The sequence below is a fragment of the Rattus norvegicus genome, chromosome 6 (assembly GCF_036323735.1).
Source record: "Rattus norvegicus strain BN/NHsdMcwi chromosome 6, GRCr8, whole genome shotgun sequence".
NCBI classification, from domain to species: Eukaryota; Metazoa; Chordata; class Mammalia; order Rodentia; family Muridae; genus Rattus; species Rattus norvegicus.
This window is the reverse complement of record NC_086024.1, coordinates 133,087,454-133,105,803: the sequence shown is the minus strand read 5'-3', so window position 1 is coordinate 133,105,803 and position 18,350 is coordinate 133,087,454. Positions and strand designations below refer to the sequence as shown.

Here is an 18,350-nt window from a genome sequence, read left to right as displayed (position 1 = left end):
CCTCGGTGGCATGGCCCGGAGGAGACGTGGCGGGCGGGGCACAGAGCTGGGCGCGTCTGGGTCCCGCCTGGGTCCCCGCCCTGGTCCCCTCCCTGGTCCTTGCTCCTAAGGTCTACAGCCAGAATGCTCCGGGTTGGGGGTGGGGGTGGGGAGGAAAGGGAGAGAAGCCAAGGAACGCTTACAGCCCTTTCCCGGACCCTGGGGACCCTCTTGCCCACCCTTTGTCCTCCACGCGCTGTGCCCCCGGCACCCCGAACAGCTGCTGCACTAAACTTGGAACACAGTGGTGCTTGCCACCGTCATAGCGCCTCCCACCGGACCACTTCCAGTAAGGCTCATCCCCTGATCTGCAAGTTCTCCAGCTCAGGGCTTGTAACTCCGAGAACCCTCGAACCCCATGGGGGACTAAGGATGCAGAAAGAGGTGTACCACGTCCTCCTTCCTCTGTGACCAGCTCGTATGATGCTGTCACCTTAGACTACATTGTTAAAGACCCACAGGTCTGGGCTCACCACCAGGAAGAGAATGTCAACTTAAGAAAATTGTAAGAAACAAACCCAAGAGTCAGTAAACACACTCAGCCTAGATACATAAGTGCCAGCTAAGTTAGCGATCTGAACCTTTCTACCCATGGCTAGAAATAAAGATTCTGCCAAGTGATAAGCGAGAAAGCTGAAGAGAAAGGAAGGCTTGAGCGATGGGTGGGCTCTGTCCACTAGAGGTGAAATTCTAACTTCCAGATCTTGAATACAATTGTCACCTAATAGTCACGTGATTATAACGAAATCGAAAGTTAACCGGAAAAGTTCCAGACCTCTCTAGGACTCTGAAGTCTATTTTCTCACACTTCACTAGAGGACAAGGCTAGGGATGGGATGTGTCACTCTGGTCCTCAAAGATGTAGGCAGAAGGAAGAGAAGCTCAAGCCTCGTCCCTGTCCTAAGGAGACCACACTTAGAAAACGCGGTTATATGGTAGGAAATGTGTGATGGGTGGAGCAGGAGGGCTCCAGATGTTGTTGATTAAACTGTACCACATGGGTGAGGGAGAACCACGCTAGCAGGGAAACGAGGAAGATGAGAGAGCCTGCTGTCAGGCTAGGAGCTTTGGCCTGACCTGACTGGGGGGCTCGTGTTGCAGACATATGGGGAATGAGATTGGGCTGAGGGAAAGGGTCCAGACAAGAAGCCTGGAAGGGAAAAACAAGACAGGCTCTGCAGACCGAAGGGCAAAAGGAAGTCTTCAGGCATCGGTGGATGGGTGGGTTAGAGGGCTGAGGTCGGCTGTGACCTGGACCGCCAGAATCAGGACTTGTCAAACAACCCAATGTGCCTTCAGTGCTCCAGAGATGGGGCACCAAGAAGCCCAGATGATCACAGGGAGGAAGACTGGAGGATGGGCTATAGGGAGATTACTGTAGGACAGGCCCAGATGGATGAGGAAGGTCGAGCCAGGACAGCAAATCTTCCATTAGATCGCTATGGCAGTTGTAGGAGACCCTGGCAAAGCGATCACTGGGTGAGCCTTCTAAAGCAACAAGTAGAAAGTTAGCTAGGTGTTGGTACCAAAGCGGTGGGGAGGCAGAGAGGGGAGTGCGGAAAGAACAGACAGGAAGCCAGCAGCTCCGAAGAGGAAATAGCCTCAGGAAGCTGCCGGCACAGAGCTTCCAGGAGGTTGGCACTGTCCTCCCTTCTCTATAGAGCAGCATCTACAAAGGACCAGGCTAGAGAAAACCCCACGTACATGGTGAGGACAGATGCCTCCAGGTGGCCCTGCAGCATTGTGGAGAGAGAACGTTGGTGGGAGACAGGTCCCCAGATGCCCCCGGTAAAGACTGCGCGTGGTCCATGGGCAGGAAAGGAAATGAGACCAAGGATGGTTGGCGGATGGTTGGTCAAGAGTCCTCACTGTCCCCAACCTGGCACACGCAGCTCCTCTGCCATCTGTAAGGGAGGGAGTTTCCCAAGGGAGAGATTTAATACTCACTCTAAGCCCTCTGACTTCTCATTTCCCCAGCTCCCCTCCCAACCTTTATGCTCTCTCCTCGCTGCTTTGCGGAAATACTTGCGGACAAGCTGGATAGCGTCACTAGAAAGCTGAGACGTGGGTCTGGGAAGATGGCCTGGTGAAGAAAGTTACCCAAGCATAAGGCCCTGAGCTGGAATGCTCAGTCAGGGCCATATCAAACTAGGTGTGGTAGTTCCCACTGTCAGTCCTGACATTCCCACAGTAAGACGGGAGACAGACATGGGGGGGAAAATGTGAGAGTTAATGGGCCAGCTAGCCTGGCATGTTCAGTGCTGAACAACAAAAAGAAACTATAGCTCAGCCTTCAATCCCGGCACTCGGGAGGCAGAGGCCAGCGAATCTCTGAGTTCAAGGCTGGGATACTCTACAGAGCAAGTTCTAGGACAGCCAGGGCTATACAGAGAAACCCTGTCTCAAAAAGCCAAAATAAACAAAACAATGAAAGAAAGAAAAAAAGAAAGAGAGAGAGGGAGGGAGGGAGGGAAGAAAAAATGAAGGGAAAGAAAGAAGAAAAAAGACTCTCAAAGAAGGTGAAACCGGGAACTGACCCAAGGCTGTCCTCCAATCTCCATAGCACACCACTACCTGAAAAGAGCACGCCCAGTTCACTGTTAAGCAGAGCAGGAGAGGCAGAGCACTCCCAGTTTCACTGCTAAGCAGAGCAAGAGATTTTCTTACAGGATATTGTTTCCACGGGAGTGAAATTACAACTAACAGTTCATTCAGAACCCAGGCCACTCACTCCTGAGGCCGTAAAGACCATGATTACACTCTTAACCTTGGGGATTAAAACAGTCGTGGTTTTCCCACAATCATAAAATTTGGGTGAAAAAAAAAGAGCAAAATTTAGAATAATTAGAAGGATAGACATTTTAAGTCAATTAGATATAATCTAGACGGTATTTTAATAAGGACCTAAAACTTCCAAGAAAAATCGCTAAAGGCTTAATTGATAATGTGTGATTTTTTTTGTGTGTGTGCCCAAACATTTTAACAGACAATTGTCCCACATCACTTTGAGATAATTTGTGACCCGAGCCCAGAAAATGTTGTCATTGTAATTAATGAGGTAGATTCTGCAGGACAATGCAACCACAGTACTCAGTGGGATAAATACCGGCATTTGTGCAATGTGTAAAAGAGAGAGAGAGAGAGAAAGGAAAATGGGTGTTTTGTAGCCTTTATTCATAGAGAAACAATAAGAAAAATATCACCCAGAAATGTGAGGCTGTGCATACCTATTGTTTTGTTCAACTTTCTCCAAAAATATCTGCCCAGTGCCAGGCACCACACTAGGGCTGCGAATGAATGAAGAGAGCACAATGCTGTTGGAGGAGGAGGGAGAAGAGGAGGAGGGAGAAAGAGGGAAGGGGAGGGGGAAGAAAAAAACAGAAGGTTCACTTCTGTGAATATATTTAAAAGAATTGAAAGCAGAGATTTTAGTATATCCACATGCATGTCAGTATTAGGCACAAGGGCCAGAAGGTGGGGATAGCCCAAGTATGCACTGGTAACAGACCGAATAAACAAAATGTGAGGTATCCACAGGCTAGAATATGACTTCAGCTTTAAAAGGAAAGGAATTCTGACACCTGCTGCTACATGGTTGAACTTTGAGTACTTTATGTTGAGTGACTAAGCCAATCCCAAAGAATAAATGCTGTAGGGTTCTACTTGTATGACCTTCCTAGAGTAGTCAGGATTGGAGGCAGAGGGGAAATGGCGGGTAGGCACTGGGATGTGAGACTTAAGAAGCTGCTGTTTGCTGGGGTTACAGTCACAGTTTGGAACAATGAAAGTGTTCTCAAGGGCTAGAGATGTGGCATGGTAGGTTCAAGTTGATATGGATTGCATATGCTCCACCCAGGGAGTGGCACTTTTGGAAGGTGTGGCCTGTTGGAATAGGTGTAGCCTTGTTGGAGTAGGTGTGACCTTGTTCGAGTAGGTGCGTCACTGTAGGTGTGGGCTATCAGACCCACTTCCTAGGTCCCTGGAAGTCATTCTTCCACTAGCAGCCTTCAGATGAAGATGTGGAACTCTCAGCTCCTCCTGCACCGTGCCCGCCTAGATGCTGCCATGTTCCCACCTTGATGATAATGGACTGAACCTCTGAACCTGTAAGCCAGCCCCAATTAAATGTTGCCCTTTATAAGACTTTCCTTGGTCATGGTGTCTATTCACAGCACTAAAGCCCTAACTAAGACAGAAGTTGGTACCAGGAGTTGGGTGATAGGCCTGACTGTGCTTTTGTTTGGAAGAATGTAGATTTGGGGACTTTGGATTTGGAAAACAGTGGCTTGCTTTAAATGGGGCTTAGTGGTCTATCCTAGTAGGGATATGGGAGACTTCATTATTGAGAGTGATTTGAATTGTGCAGACCTAGCCCAAGAGGTTTCAGTGCACAATTTCAATATGTCTTCTAGAGATTGTTTTGTAGTATTTTAGTGAAGAATATTACTACTTCTTACCCTTGTCTAAAGAGTCTGTCTGAGGCTAAAGTGAAAAGGTTCAGATTAATTACATTGACAAAGGAAGACTCAGAAAGGCCCATCATAGACTTTGTTCTCTGGTTAGGTCTCATGAAGAGCATTTTAAACAAGCACAGCAAGCTGAGAAAGGAAAATTATAAACTATATGGTTGGAGTATTAAAGGGGCACCAGGAAGTGAAATAGAGCTGAATCCTGTGTTCAAGGATATCAAATTGAATTAAGGGAGTAGTGATCTGTGACAAGATTCCACCCAACTAAATTTAGATCAAGGCACTGCAGTACTAGCTTTTAATCTTAGGAGGCAAAGACAAGCATATCACAGAGTTCAAGTCTAGGATAGAACAGAGCCAAGTTCTAGGTAAAGAAAAACTTAAATCCAGGATTGGTGGCTCACACCTTTAATCCCAGTGCTTAGGAAACAGGCATGCAGATCTCTGAGCTCAAAGTCAGTCTACAGAGCAAGTTCCAGGACAGCCAAGCTTAGGCAATGAAGAAATTGGAAAACAGAAAGCTGGTGATAATGTAATAGAACAAGGGGGCCATGTTCCAGTCCCAGAAAGCAGCAGAACTCAGCAGCTTTGGACATGTGGCTCTGGCTTTAGAGTCCAGAATAAAAGGACTACTGGGAAAACTGATGCTGGTCAGCTGGAGCTAAGGAATTAGTGGTGATTAAGACGAGACCAGCATCACTGAGGTGAAATCTTCTGGGAAGTGTTTTCTGAAAGCACAAAGAGGCTGTGTTCCAGAGAGAGCCAGGGTTGCACCTCGTGCTGCAGCTGTATTTGGTAATGTGTAAGAGTCACCAAGGTACTAATGGTTTTGAAGGCAGGAAAGCATCATGAAGACCAGCTGAGGCTTGGCATTGTGAGAGGCCGTGGAAGGTCATTGGTGAAGGTACAGCCTCAGTTGCAGTTGACAATCCAGGACTGAAGGGTCATGCAAAGGAGTTGAGGCTTGGCACCGTGGAAAGAGCCTATGAAAGGTTATTGGTGAAACCTAGTTGCACTGGAAAACCCCAGTGTATTAGAGATGGCCAGTAGCATGAAATGCTCACCAAGAACAGCAGTGGCAATGGATGAACCTGAGCTTAGAGTGCTACAGAAGGCAGAGTTGGAGAAGTGATGCCAGCCCTTTGGAGGAGCCCAGAAGATCGTGTGTGGATCCCGGACATTGAAACAAGAAGTTGTAACACTGAAGTTGCCTTGGAGACTCCAAGATGTTCCAGATGCTAGAGTCATGGTCTATCTGCTGAGAAAAGCTGCTAACAGGGAGTGAAACCAGCCCAGGTGAAAGAAGTTTGTCGCAGTCAAAAAAATATGAAAAAAGAAGGAGTTGGAGATCTGAAGATCACTTTGACATCAGACATAGAGATGTAGAGTTTGGAGTATGTGCAGGTGTTTTCCTGTCTTGCTTTGGGGATTACAGTTAAGTGATTGGATGAATCTTGGAAGAGACCTTGAACTTTGGACTTTCAACACTTTTGAGACTGCTATATAGACTATGGGAACTTTTGAAGTTGGACTAAATGTATTTTTCATTATACTATGTTTAGGTATGGCCCCTATAGATTCATGTCTGAAGAAGTCTATGGAGCCGGAGTGTAGAATGTGATGGTTTGCATATGCTCCGCCCAGAGAGTGGCACTTTTAGAAGGTGTGGCCCTGTTGGAATAAGTGTGGCCTTGTTGGAGTAGGTGTGTCACTGTGGGTGTGGGCTATCAGACCCACTTCCTAGGTACCTGTAAGTAGGTATTCTGCTAGCAGCCTTCACATGAAGTTGTAGAATTCTTAGCTCCTCCTGCACCATGCCTGCCTGGATATTGCCATGCTCCTGCCTTGATGATACTGGACTGACCCTCTAAACCTGAGCCATCCCCAATTAAATGTTGTCCTTTAGAAGACTTTCCTTGGTCACGGTGTCTGTTCACAGCACTAAAACCCTAACTAAGACAAGAGTGCTTTCTGAGAAAGCCTGAGGACTGGACTTCAGATCCCAGCAACAAATCAAAAGCCAGGTGTGGTCCCCTGCATGCCTGAAACCCAGCAGTGAAAGAGACCGAGACAGAGGATGGCTGAACCTTAACAGCTATCAGAGTAGCTGGAAAAACAAAACAAAACAAACAAACAAAAAACTCTTGGCTCACAGAGACATTTTGCCTGAAAGGAACAAGGCCCAGGAACATGCAATTCTCTCCTCTGGCCTCTATGCAGACACACAAGCACATTCACACCCATGTATGTATGTGCACACACACACACTAGATAGATAGATAGATAGATAGATAGATAGATAGATAGATAGATAGATAGATAGATAGATATTTGGACAAGAAGACAGAACACAGCATCTACAGGTAGCGGGGAGCTCCTCCTACAGCCCTCAGAGGAGGTAGCCTGCCAATCTCTAGAGTTTCAGACAATAGAGTTAAAGTCACCTGGTGTGTGGCATTTTGTCATAGGAGTCCTATCAAACAAACACACAGTCATCAGAGAATCCCAAAGCCAAGGACTCCACTTCTACTCCTGATATTAATATATAAAACCGAAATGGAGTATACTGGACCACAGCTATAACGCCAGCACTTCGGAGGCCGAGACACAATGACCATAGTTTGAAGTTAGTCTGGGACACCTAGTGAGATCCCGGCTCAAAAATGGCACATGATATACGCAATACAATGTAAGTAAACATGTATTATACCCTCCGTGACAAAGGTTCTATAAAATGAGAAACAGAGTGATTCTTTGCGTCAATAAGGAATGTTACACTGAGGCTTCCTGCCTGCCTGACAATGTAGCTGTCTGTTTTACAGCATCCCTGACACAGCAACACTCAGCCCCTCCCAATACTGAAGAATCTCAGCGATTAAATAGATTTCTTTTTTCAATCCTAGATGCCCCACCCCCGGCCAAAAAAAAAAATTCAATCTTTCAGGCTAGTTTCTTCTGTCTGCCTGCATCATGCCTGAAGCGTCTATGTGTGCAGAAACATCACAATATACCCTGTGTGATGATCTGTCCTGTTGGCACCATTGCTCCAGGACTGAGACAAAGAGAGTTAACTCATGCCATTTCATTCTGTCAACCACCATTACGTGGGGACACAGACTCTGTGTCCCTGCCTCAAAGGCCAGTGTTGACATCTAAGAGACCCTGCCACACCATGCTAACTACAAACCCCGGATCGCAGCTTTCAGTCATGTCGTACATTTGAGCACTCTGGACCTTCAAGGCAAGCTCTCCCTGTCCTGAGTGCCCGTCTTCCTTTTCCATCAGCAACAAGGCTACCCCAGCAGCAACACCTTGGTGGGAACCCCCATGCACATCCCCGCCCGTCCCCTGCAATGACTCATACATCTTTGATGTCAGTGTCCTCTCCTGGAGTAAATGCTTCTAAGGTTTGCCGTGACACTGTGTTAAATGGATAGACCATCTGCAAATACTGATGAATGAGGGAATGAATGACTCCTCCAGCAAAAAATAGTTTCCATTCCACACAATAGACTTTCAAATGTGGAAGAGAGAATGCATCTCTCCAGGATAACATTCTCTGCTTGGACACACAGCATGGCCCATACTTTCTAACTCCTTACCTCTCTAGCAGGGTGGTTATCCACAGTACCCAGGATACTATGACCTTATTGATGTGGCTAGGGTTCTCATTGACTTTACTGATAATATTGATGATGACGATGACGATGATGATGACGATGATGTAGCCAAGGGGTGGATATAAACCCACGATCAATCATAAACCTATCAGTGTTTTTCAAACGGCGGATGTCAGATTTTCTCCATCTTGTGCTGAGTTAATAGATTTCATTTTTATCTAAAGACGGGATTCATCTTTATTTCTCCACTACGTCTCATTCTATTGGTTTCCATCCATCGTTTTAGCCAACCAAAATCTCTTCAACTCTCAGATCTGTCCCACAGCTCTGTGACAGGGGTGAATCCAGAGTACGGAATTCCCAGTGTCTCCTTCATCCCTGTCCCCCATAAGCAGACTAGCAGAGCAGCTGGGGGAGGGGAGAGCCCTGGGGAGACTGCTGGGGGAGCCTCCCAGACATACTCCTAGGTTTGTCCAACGAAAGATAAAGTTGCCCCAGCTGTCTCCTTAGCCGGCCTAGTCCTCTGCACCATCCCTGGGATGTCCAGAAAGGTCTCCCCAGCCCTGTCCATCCAGTCTGGTAGGCCCATGAAAGAAGGGAATGGATGGGCTGCCTGTTAATGACAACCTTTCCTGACAAACATCTCCATGCTTGCTCTTTCTTCGAAGACCGGTTGAAAGCTTTTCTCAGAACTGATATAAATATGAAATGTGTAGTTGTATTTTCCAGAATCCAACTTTTCCTCCCCTGTTTTGGGGAGAGGGAGGATGATGACCCTTCTCTCCCTTTGCAGTTTTCTGTAATTCCATCCGGGTAAATTAAAGATTGTCAAAAGCCAGAGGCTGTGCTCATGGTAACTGAGTGACTCTTCATAGCTCTCTCCTCTTGTGGGTGCTTGCGGAATATTTCTGCTATCCCTTCTCTTTAGGATGTTCATCCTTAGCGGAGAAAAAAGAAACCTAGGGAGCCAAGTCCTAAATATGCAGGCCAGGATTCCGGGTCCTTAGTGGCTGCTGTCCAGAGTTCAAATGTCCCGGGCCTTTATCAATCCCACAGCTCATTTCATGAAGGTGACTTCTGCATCCCTACGAATCTCAGGATCAGGAGTTAGAGAGGCAGCAACCCAGACACAGACCGTCCTCCCTACAAACATCTCACCTCACGGCCCCGTTACAAAAATGCTGACCAACATTACGCTCCCACAGATAACGTTGTTCATTGTCTGTCTATCCAAAGATGTTCTTAACCATTTGCATCCATCCAGTGAGCTCTCAGGTTCAGAAGTATCTCAAATAAGCTGGAAAATTAAAAAAGCAATTTGCAGCTGGTTTTCTCTTTTGAAGGTTTATTTTTATTTTCAAGTATGTGTCCATGTGTGCATCCGTGTGTGGGTTTGTGCACATGAAGGCAAATGAGACACAAGCCGAAAGAGGATGTTGTATGCCCTGGAGCTGGCACTGGGAAATGAACTTCTTCTGCAAGGGCCGTTTCCCCTTTACCTGCTGAGCCATCTAAAATCGGTCTTCATTGAGAAATCCCGGAGCTGTAAACATCTAAATATCCCACAAACAATAACGTAGGCACCGCAGGACATTGTACACGGACTTCAACTCACACTGTCTCAACGGGACAGGTTCATCTTGAGAACATTTAGTTGTCTGCTCCATCTAGTCACCCATAGGCTCCACAGCAGCTCTTGGCATGCAACAGGCTGACCACTGAGATGATCGGCTAATATCAGAGCCACGCTCAACCAAGTGACCCTGGGACAGCCACGTTCCTGTCTATGTCCTGGCAAATGTCCAGTTGTCTCCCTTTGACTTGCTGAAGTATTCCAGGGAGGATAATAGATTGTGTGGCCATTCCAGCTAGTGTGGAAATCTGCCCACATTGTGCACTGGGAGGCATCCCTGATATTCACATGTGTGTATTTAAAACGCCATCTCGGGCTGCCTCTGAGCAGCAGAGTTTTGGAAAATACAGTGACGTCACTAGAAACCTGGATTTTCATCAGGAAAGTCAGGAAAAAGATCTGTTTATGGGTTAGCTTGGGTCTTGCCACAGAGCTCCTACAGACTTGCTCATCTCAGGGGGGGGAACTGTCCAGAATGAGGGGCAGAGAGGGATCCACAGAACATAGAGTCCAAACATGTAGGTGGAGGTCAGGGGTCGACTTTGGGTGTCATTCTCCAGGTGCCATCTACCTTATACTTTTGAGACAGGGTCTCTCATTAGCCTGGGGCTTTACGAATTGCCAGGCTGACTGACCAGAGAGCTTCTGAGTCCAGTGTTGGAATTCCAAGTTTGACACTTCACCTGGGTCATTTTTTGTGGGTGCTGGGAATCAAACTCAGGTTCTCACGTTGTACAGTGAGAGCATTGCCAACTGAACATCTCCCTTGCCTTTCATGTGAACATTGGAGTCTTGCTTCCCCCGCATCTACCTGTGTGTGGACTCGGTGTGTTGATTCCTTCCCACACCCCACCCAAGGCTATCTGTGGAACCGCCTTCTGAGGGCAATGGCAGGAGAAGAGGTACAAGACTCCACCGAATGGACTTTTCGTTTGAATAAGAAGAACCATGGAGATGACGGAGCTCTGGGCCTTCCCACTTAGACACAAAACCCTAAAGTCTGTGTTAACCGATCAAGTTTCAACTGCACCCGAATGAAGTTATGGGATACTGTGGCTAAAGGCTCTCCATCAAGGGCCTCATGGTACATCTTCCATAAGGAAAATATTCCTACCCAACACATCAATGTGTAAACATGTCTGTGTGTTGGCCATTCTGGTGAGAAGCGTGCGGGTCAGCAGGACAGGTGGCTTGAGAACAAACCTGTGGTCAACCTGTCAACGTGGGAAAAGAGAGGATCCCACTAAGACTGTACTACTAGTAATGGTACTAATAGTTATTAGTAGCAATAGGAATTGCTGAGGTCAACAGACTAGAATGCACTGAGACACGGTCCTTAGCTACACTGTATTGTTTATTATGTAGAGACATCAGCCATTAAGAGTACTGGCTGCTCTCCCAGAGGACCCAGATTCGATTCACGGAATCTACATAGCAGTTTATAATAATCTGTAACTCAAGTTCCAGGGGCCCCAATACCCTCTTCTGGCCTCCAGTCACACACATGATATACAGACACACAGGCAGCAAAATACCCGTACATGCACAAATAAAGTAAATAAATCCTTTTTAAACACCCAGCTGTTTCCAACAGATGTGACTCCAGTGAGCTTGGACACATCCTGGGGATTCCACACCAGTGGGGACTCCACGCCAATGCATTTCACAGGACCTCAGGTTTCCGCCATTTTCAGAGACATTGACATTTCTTCCCTTCTATCTGTAGGGCTGCTGACTGCATACGCACACACAGTTGGCCCCTTGGTTATGTGCAGGAGATGCTCTCAGGACCCCTTATCAACACCAAAGCCCACACAGGCTCAGAAACCCTGCATAGAGAGCCATGGGGTTTCCCAGAATAGGATGCATAGCCACCGGTTTACTGAGCCCAGCACGCCGGGCGAGTGAAGTACCAATGACTTCTGCCCCCAACGTTGTGCTTAAGTCACACAGAGGTGATGGCTAAACATAGGCCATCAATGCCAATGCTACATAAATAGCACTGAAACTACGCTATTTGGAGGATCGTGATAAGAAAAAGAAATCTGTACGTGAGTCTTCTGATGTGCGTTTCCCCCGACAGGTGGTTCGCTGAATCCACAGAATCCGCAGACACAGGCGTCCCGTTTATGTGTGGGAGTAGTTATGTCACCTGCTAAGACTTTATTTTTGACAGAAGGGCATTTTATTGTGCCATTTAAAGCGGCAGAAAAAAGTATTCTCAAAAGAGAGGCATCATTTAGAAAGCCCGTCTGTTTCAGTTGGAAGCGTGCACACATAAGCTATAGCATAAAGACATGCTATTTCTCCCAAATGCTGCTCTTTGTATCATAACTGTCCTCAGTCCTCCCCCCCCCCAACCCCGGGACAGGGTTTCTCTGTATAGCCCTGGAGTTTTCTCTGTAGAACAGGCTCACCTCGAACTCAGAGATCTACCTGCCCCTGTCTCCCGAGTGCTGGGATTAAAGGTGGGTGTCAGTACACCCAGCTTCATGTGCTCTAAGTGAGCCTGCAAAATGTTTTATGCATAATCCTTCTTGCCAGCCCAGCACCTATTCCATAGGTGCTAAAAAGAGACTGGTAAATGTATGCAATAGGCTCTCTGTCTCTAAAGCTATATTCCACTACATTAAGAACATAGCCCACTATGAGAATGTATCTTCCGCACTGGAAGCCGGCCTGTCAAAGCTCAACTCTAGTCCCTCCTCAGGGAAGTGAAGAGGGATCGGGGCCTGCCAGCTCACAGGAGTGAGGCTAGGCTAATCTTGTTGGTGGCCTACAACACACCATACCTGTTGTGTGTCAGCCTACCTGCCTGGAAAATGGGCCACATACTGTTCTTTGGGCTTGCCCCCACTTCCTATCTCACACTGGACTGTGTTTCGCTCTGTCCTCTCCTCTGTGCATCCCCTGCTTCTGCTCAGCTCCTCAGCACCCAGGACCTGTACATGATGGTCCTTGTGTGCTTTTTTTTAGACTCTGTACTCCCTGGGAACCAGAATCAGACCCTCTGGATGCTCGGAAGTTAGAGACTGGTCCGAGTTGGATCACACCATCGTGCCTAGGGCATAGCTGATGAAGATGGTGACTGTGGTCACCTCTTGGGCAGTGTCCCCTCAGAAACTGCATTGCTGGCTCCAGCATGGTACTGGGTGGATCCCAGAATGGGAAGAGAAGGCTTTCTTTCCTCTCCTTTAGCCAGCAAAGCTCTTTATACTACTGGACTAGTTTCTGTTTTAAGCTACTAATTAGTGAACTACATTTTGGCTCTTTAACTGGCTAGCTTAAATTTAGTTCATCTTTTCCCTTAAAGTCAAGCTGTCGGTGAGGTTTGCAAGATTTGCAATTAAAATACTAACTCATTTCCAAGAGGATGCAAGCCTAGCCTCCCCTCCCCCTGCCTTGTCTAGCTTCAGTCTTGGCCCTACCGGGGAGGGCCCCAAGTGGACAAAGCAGATCAGCCCTGACTAGCAGAGAACCCAAGAGCCAGGTCAACGCCCTTGGTTGCCTCCCAAACAAGCAGGACCCCATGCCCGTGGCTGCAAAGAGTCTCTCGGGGGGTGCAGCTAAGCCTTGACCCTCTGCAGGATCCCAGTGGGGTTATTAAAGGTTTGCAGCAACCTCCCTAGACTAGCAGTAAGGCTAGCAGGAGTCCCCTGGGGTACTGGCCAGGATATACTTCAGGTGCTGAACATAGCGGTGGGTTCTGCAGGGTCTGAGTAGAGCAGTCTGAGCGCAAGGAAGAAAGGTGTACGTGGGGGAAGGGAGACAATATACAAACACAGAATACAACACAGTCAGCATGGCCAACCAGAACACTAGAGCTGAGACTGGTCCTGCTGGGCTCCTAGGGTGTCAAAAAACACCTGGTGAGGAATATAGGCAGTGATGAAGACTTTGGTCACCAGCCTTTCCCTATCTGGGACCAGAGTCCCATTCTGAGAACTGAAAAGAGTCCCCTAGTCCAGAATCTCACCTTGTCAAGACCCTGATCTTCCTCTTACCCTGCCCCCCTGGAGCCATTCCAGGGGCTCTTCTGACTAGCCTCTTCCTACTGTCTCCCATGCATGGTTCAGAGGCTCCCGCCACAGGTCCCCCCAATCCCCCAGCCCCATGCAGGTCCAGATGAAGGATAGGAACTGCCAGCTTAGATGCTCACCCAACCTTCTCGGAGCAGAAGAAAGACACGGAGCCTGTTCCTCCCTGTGTGAGCCACCCGGCTGTCCCTCCTCCAAAGGGAGCCTGGAGGCAGAGCAGACAATGAGCAGACTGTGTCTCTCATGTCCTCCTGGCCGTCAGTAAAGCCATCCATTACGCAAGATCTAATGAGACCCCTAGACCCCCAGAACTGCTCCAGGAACAGGGTGGGGTCTTAGGGAGGGGGGCAGTCACCTCAGCCAGCCGTTTCCTCTTCCCATCCAGGCTCCTGCTTTCTGCCACAAGACCCCGTGTGTCTGGGAGGTGGTATGTAGGGCAGATGGGGCTGCCTCAGGGGGCCGCCTGCACTTAGTGAAATGAGCTCTGGGGCTTGGGAATTCTATCGAACAGAGAGGACTCTGGGAGTGAGTGAGGCCTGAACCTCTGCAGTGGGATAATTATTCTGGGGAATCTGGAACCCTTTGTTCTCCCAGCAGCTTAGTCCTGAGCGATGCCCTCCCTCTAGGGATCTGAGGCAGGGATTCTGAAAGATTCCGGGTCCTTCCAGCCTAGCCTCCTAGGGTGTCAGTCAGGTCGGGACTCCGGGTACATGCCCATGGACTAGAGAAGGGCGCATACAGTAAGTGTGTCAGGAAAGGAAACATGTTTCATTTAGGGGCTTTGCCTTCTTCTCAGGTTGTTTATATGGCATTTGGAAGGACAAAATAAACTTCCTTGGGCCAGCAAGATAGCTGGTAAAGGCACTTGTGGCTAAGCCCTGAAAGCCTGTGTCTGAGCCTCTGGACACACATGGTAAGAGAGAACTGACTCCCACACATTCTCCTCTGACTTCTACATGTGCACTGTGGTGGATGTGTGCAAGCGTGCATGCACGCACACTAAATTAACACAGTAGAACTTTTAAAATAGTAAGTTTCCTCTTAGGAAGCCAAGGTTAGACGTGGCAGGCATCGTCATTGTACGTCCACATTTAAATAGCAAAATAAGAAGCTGGCAGCCTTTGTCACTGCCCTGAGTGTGTGTGTGTGTGTGTGTGTGTGTGTGTGTGTGTGTGTGTGTAAGAAAGACAGAGAGCATGTGTGTATGACAGAAAGATTCTGTGTGTATGTGTGTATGTGTATGTGTGTATGTGTGTATGTGTGTGTGTATCTCTGTGTGTGTATGTGTGTGTGTATCTCTGTGTGTGTATGTGTGTGTGTGTGTGTGTGTGTGTGGCACAGAGACAGAGAGTCTGTGTGTGTAAGAGAGGAAAACAGAAAGCATGTGTGTATGACAGAAAAACTGTGTATGTGTGTGTGTGTGTGTGTGTGCACGTATGTGTGGCAGAGAGACAGAGTGTGTGTATGTGACAGTCAGACACACACACAGAGACAGAGAGCTCAGGTTTGTGTTTGTGTGTGTGTGTGTGCGCATGTGTGTGTGTGTGCGTGTGTGTGTGTGTGTGTGTGTGTGTGTGTGTGTGTGTGTGTGACAGAAAATGTGTGTATGGGATGGGGAAGTCAGGATATTACAAAAGTCTTTGAATTGTTTCAACTGGGGAATGAACCCTAAGGGACTTTGGGCTCTGGCCATTGTAGGCCCCAGAGGAAGGTGCAGAGGCACCATAGTTGGGACCCTGTTTCTGGGGTAGCCCGAGACCATTCCCCAGTAGCTCAGAATGAAAAGCCCTGTGGGCTGTGAGTGGGGAGGGAGGAACTGCACTTCATTCCTTCACTGAGTGCCTCGTTACGAGCACCTGCTCCTTGTCTATCAAGCTGCAGAGCACCACGGGTCACACACGGGTTGTGACCCACTAATGGCCCATAAAATCAATTTAGCAGAGACTAAGAGGGCCAGCCACAATACAAAATATGTGGAACAAGCTGAAAAAAAATACCAGAATATGTCCAGGAAGATAAGGAAAAATGTGAAGTCAGAGGCCTTTGTGTCACTCGCTATGAATAAGACCATCCACAGGTCCCATCGAACACAGAGACTCTGGACCAAATAGTAAGGGACACCCAAGGCCCTGAGGTTAACAACAGTCAGGGCTCAGCACAGGGACAAAGCCCGGCCTTTGAATGGACTGTGCTGCCCTCAGTCCTGGATGGAGAGGCTTCTCTATGCAGTGATCAGCGGTTAATGAAGAGATCCACAACTGGCGGAAGCTCTGAGATTAGACTGTTGAGAGCTCAGCCCTAAATGGGAGGCCTACATGGACACCCACCAAGGTTCAGTGAATATCTCAGAAGGGAGAACAGCTGGAAAATGGGAGCGGTTTGTGAAGTGCTGTTGTCTGGGCGGGGCGTGGTCAAGGCAGCCATGAATTCTCAGAAGCCATGGTCACCTGCACCAGACATGAAAGAGATGGGGCTGTCACCATTCCAGCATGGAATCAGAGCGAGGGTCTTGAGGCCCCAGCCCTAGATAAGAAACTTTTGGGGAATTAACTATGGCTGCTCAGGGAGGGGCATCATTTTCCTCAGTGGTGTAGCTGTACATAAGTTCCCTGTGATTGAAAAGCAGTCACCAACCCCTGTGCCCGTGTAGGCAACCCTGCTTAACACCAAGTCACAAAGAAGAAAACAAAACAAAACAAAAAACAAAACACACACACAGAGAGAGAACAGCATTAAAGTAGGAACAGGAGGAGGAGGTTCAGTGGCAGAGGGGGGGAATGTGAGGGAGTAACAGGGCTGTGAGAGTGATCAAAGTGTGTGTGTGCCTGCAAGTGTGTGCGAGTGTGTGCATGTGTATGCATGTGCCTGTATGTATGTGTGTGCGCACACACTCAAGAGAATGTGTGTGTGTGCTTGCATGCATGTGCATGTGTGCATGTGTGTGCACGTCTATCTGTGTGTGCACACATTCAAGAGTGTGTGTGAGTGTGCTTGCATGCATGTGCATGTGTGCATGTGTGTGCATGCATTCAAGAGTGTGTGTGAGTGTGTGAGTGTGTGAGTGTGCTGGCATGCATGTGCATGTGTGCATGTGTGTGCATGCATTCAAGAGTGTGTGTGAGTGTGTGAGTGTGTGAGTGTGCTGGCATGCATGTGCATGTGTGCATGTGTGTGCATGCATTCAAGAGTGTGTGTGAGTGTGTGTGCGTGCATGCATGTGCATGTGTGCGTGTGTGTGTGCACGTCTATCTGTGTGTGCACACATTCAAGAGTGTGTGTGAGTGTGTGAGTGTGTGAGTGTGCTGGCATGCATGTGCATGTGTGCATGTGTGTGCATGCATTCAAGAGTGTGTGTGCGTGCATGCATGTGCATGTGCGTGTGTTTGTGCGTGTGTGCGTGAACACCTAATTCCAGCACTCGGGAAGCAGAGGCAGGCAGATTTTTGAGTTCAAGGCCAGTCAGAGAAACCGTGTCTCAAAAAAGGGGAGAATTACAGAAAGGAATTCTGAGAAGGAACCCATATGAGGTGAGTCCCTCATTTTTGAGGCTTTGCCTTGAGACCAAACACATCTGTGACATAATGTGACTAAAATTCCAAGAGATGACCAGCTGTCCCTCCATCCAGCAGAATTGAGAGGAGGGAGAGGTGACCCAAGAAAGGGCAGAACCAGAGAAACAGAACCCCAGGTCCTGTGTGTGAGTCTTGCCAGGTCCTCTGGCTGATCCCCAAATCACACATCCTCTGACACATATTAAAATCTTAAGCAAGATGTGAGCCCCAACCCACCACAGAGGCCAGAGTCTGAAGTTTAAGTCTAACCAAGTTAACTAACAGAAACGTCAACACTTGGGGCAGAAGAGACAGACGGCTCAGCAGTCAGAACCACCCTCTGCTCTTCCAGAGGACCCAGGTTCAGAACACTCTGTCATTCCAGTGCCAGGGGCTACCGTGCCTGCTCCAGGCCTCTGCAAGGTCCCACACCTACAATATTCTCTCTGTCTCTCTCTCTGTGTCATTCTCTGTCTCTCTCTCTATATCTCTACCTATCTGTCTCCGTTTTTCTGTATCTGTCTGTCCTTCTGTCGCTCTCTGTCTCTGACTCTGTCTCTCTGTCTCTGTCTCTCTGTCTCTGTCTCACTGTCTCTCCGTCTCTTTGTCTCTATCTCTGTCTTTCTATATATCTCTGTCTCTCTACATCTGTCTGTCTGTCTCTCTTCCTCTCTCCAACCTCTTTCCTCCCCTCTCTACAGGAAACGTAACTCAGTTTTTAGGAAGAACTCAGGCAGCACACATCCATCCTAAAATGGCCCACATACTAAAACCATTTGAAGTTTTAAAGTAGCCATTGTAACAAATGTTTTCGGTAAGATACAATATTATACAATGAATATAAAGGTAACACATCTCAACCAAGAAGTATAACATATAATAGTGAACTAATTGCCAGCATTGTTCATAATGACCCAAGATTGGGGGAAAAAAAAACCCTCAATGCTTGCCATCTGGTGAATGGGTGAAAAATGTGTTATGTCCGCATAATGGACTATTCC

At 47.9% G+C, this 18,350-nt stretch overlaps 1 protein-coding gene and 1 long non-coding RNA gene across 7 annotated transcripts in view; one reads left to right on the top strand and one right to left on the bottom strand.

Moving 5' to 3' along the window:
* Positions 1–18,350, bottom strand: part of Eml1 (EMAP like 1) — a 173,372-nt gene that overhangs the window by 115,839 nt on the left and 39,183 nt on the right. The window contains exon 1 of one of the 6 annotated variants that reach the window (XM_039112551.2): positions 14,154–14,280. The exons of 4 other annotated variants lie outside the window; for them this stretch is intronic. The gene's annotated coding sequence lies outside the window, so the exon portion shown is untranslated. Of the gene's footprint in view, positions 1–13,920; positions 14,028–14,153; positions 14,281–18,350 lie in introns of those variants that run through there. One more of the 6 variants, XM_063262135.1, reaches the window with a different exon arrangement.
* Positions 145–4,182, top strand: LOC134479476 (uncharacterized). Its single transcript, XR_010052838.1, has 2 exons — positions 145–974; positions 2,017–4,182. It is a non-coding gene; the product is annotated as an uncharacterized LOC134479476 (long non-coding RNA).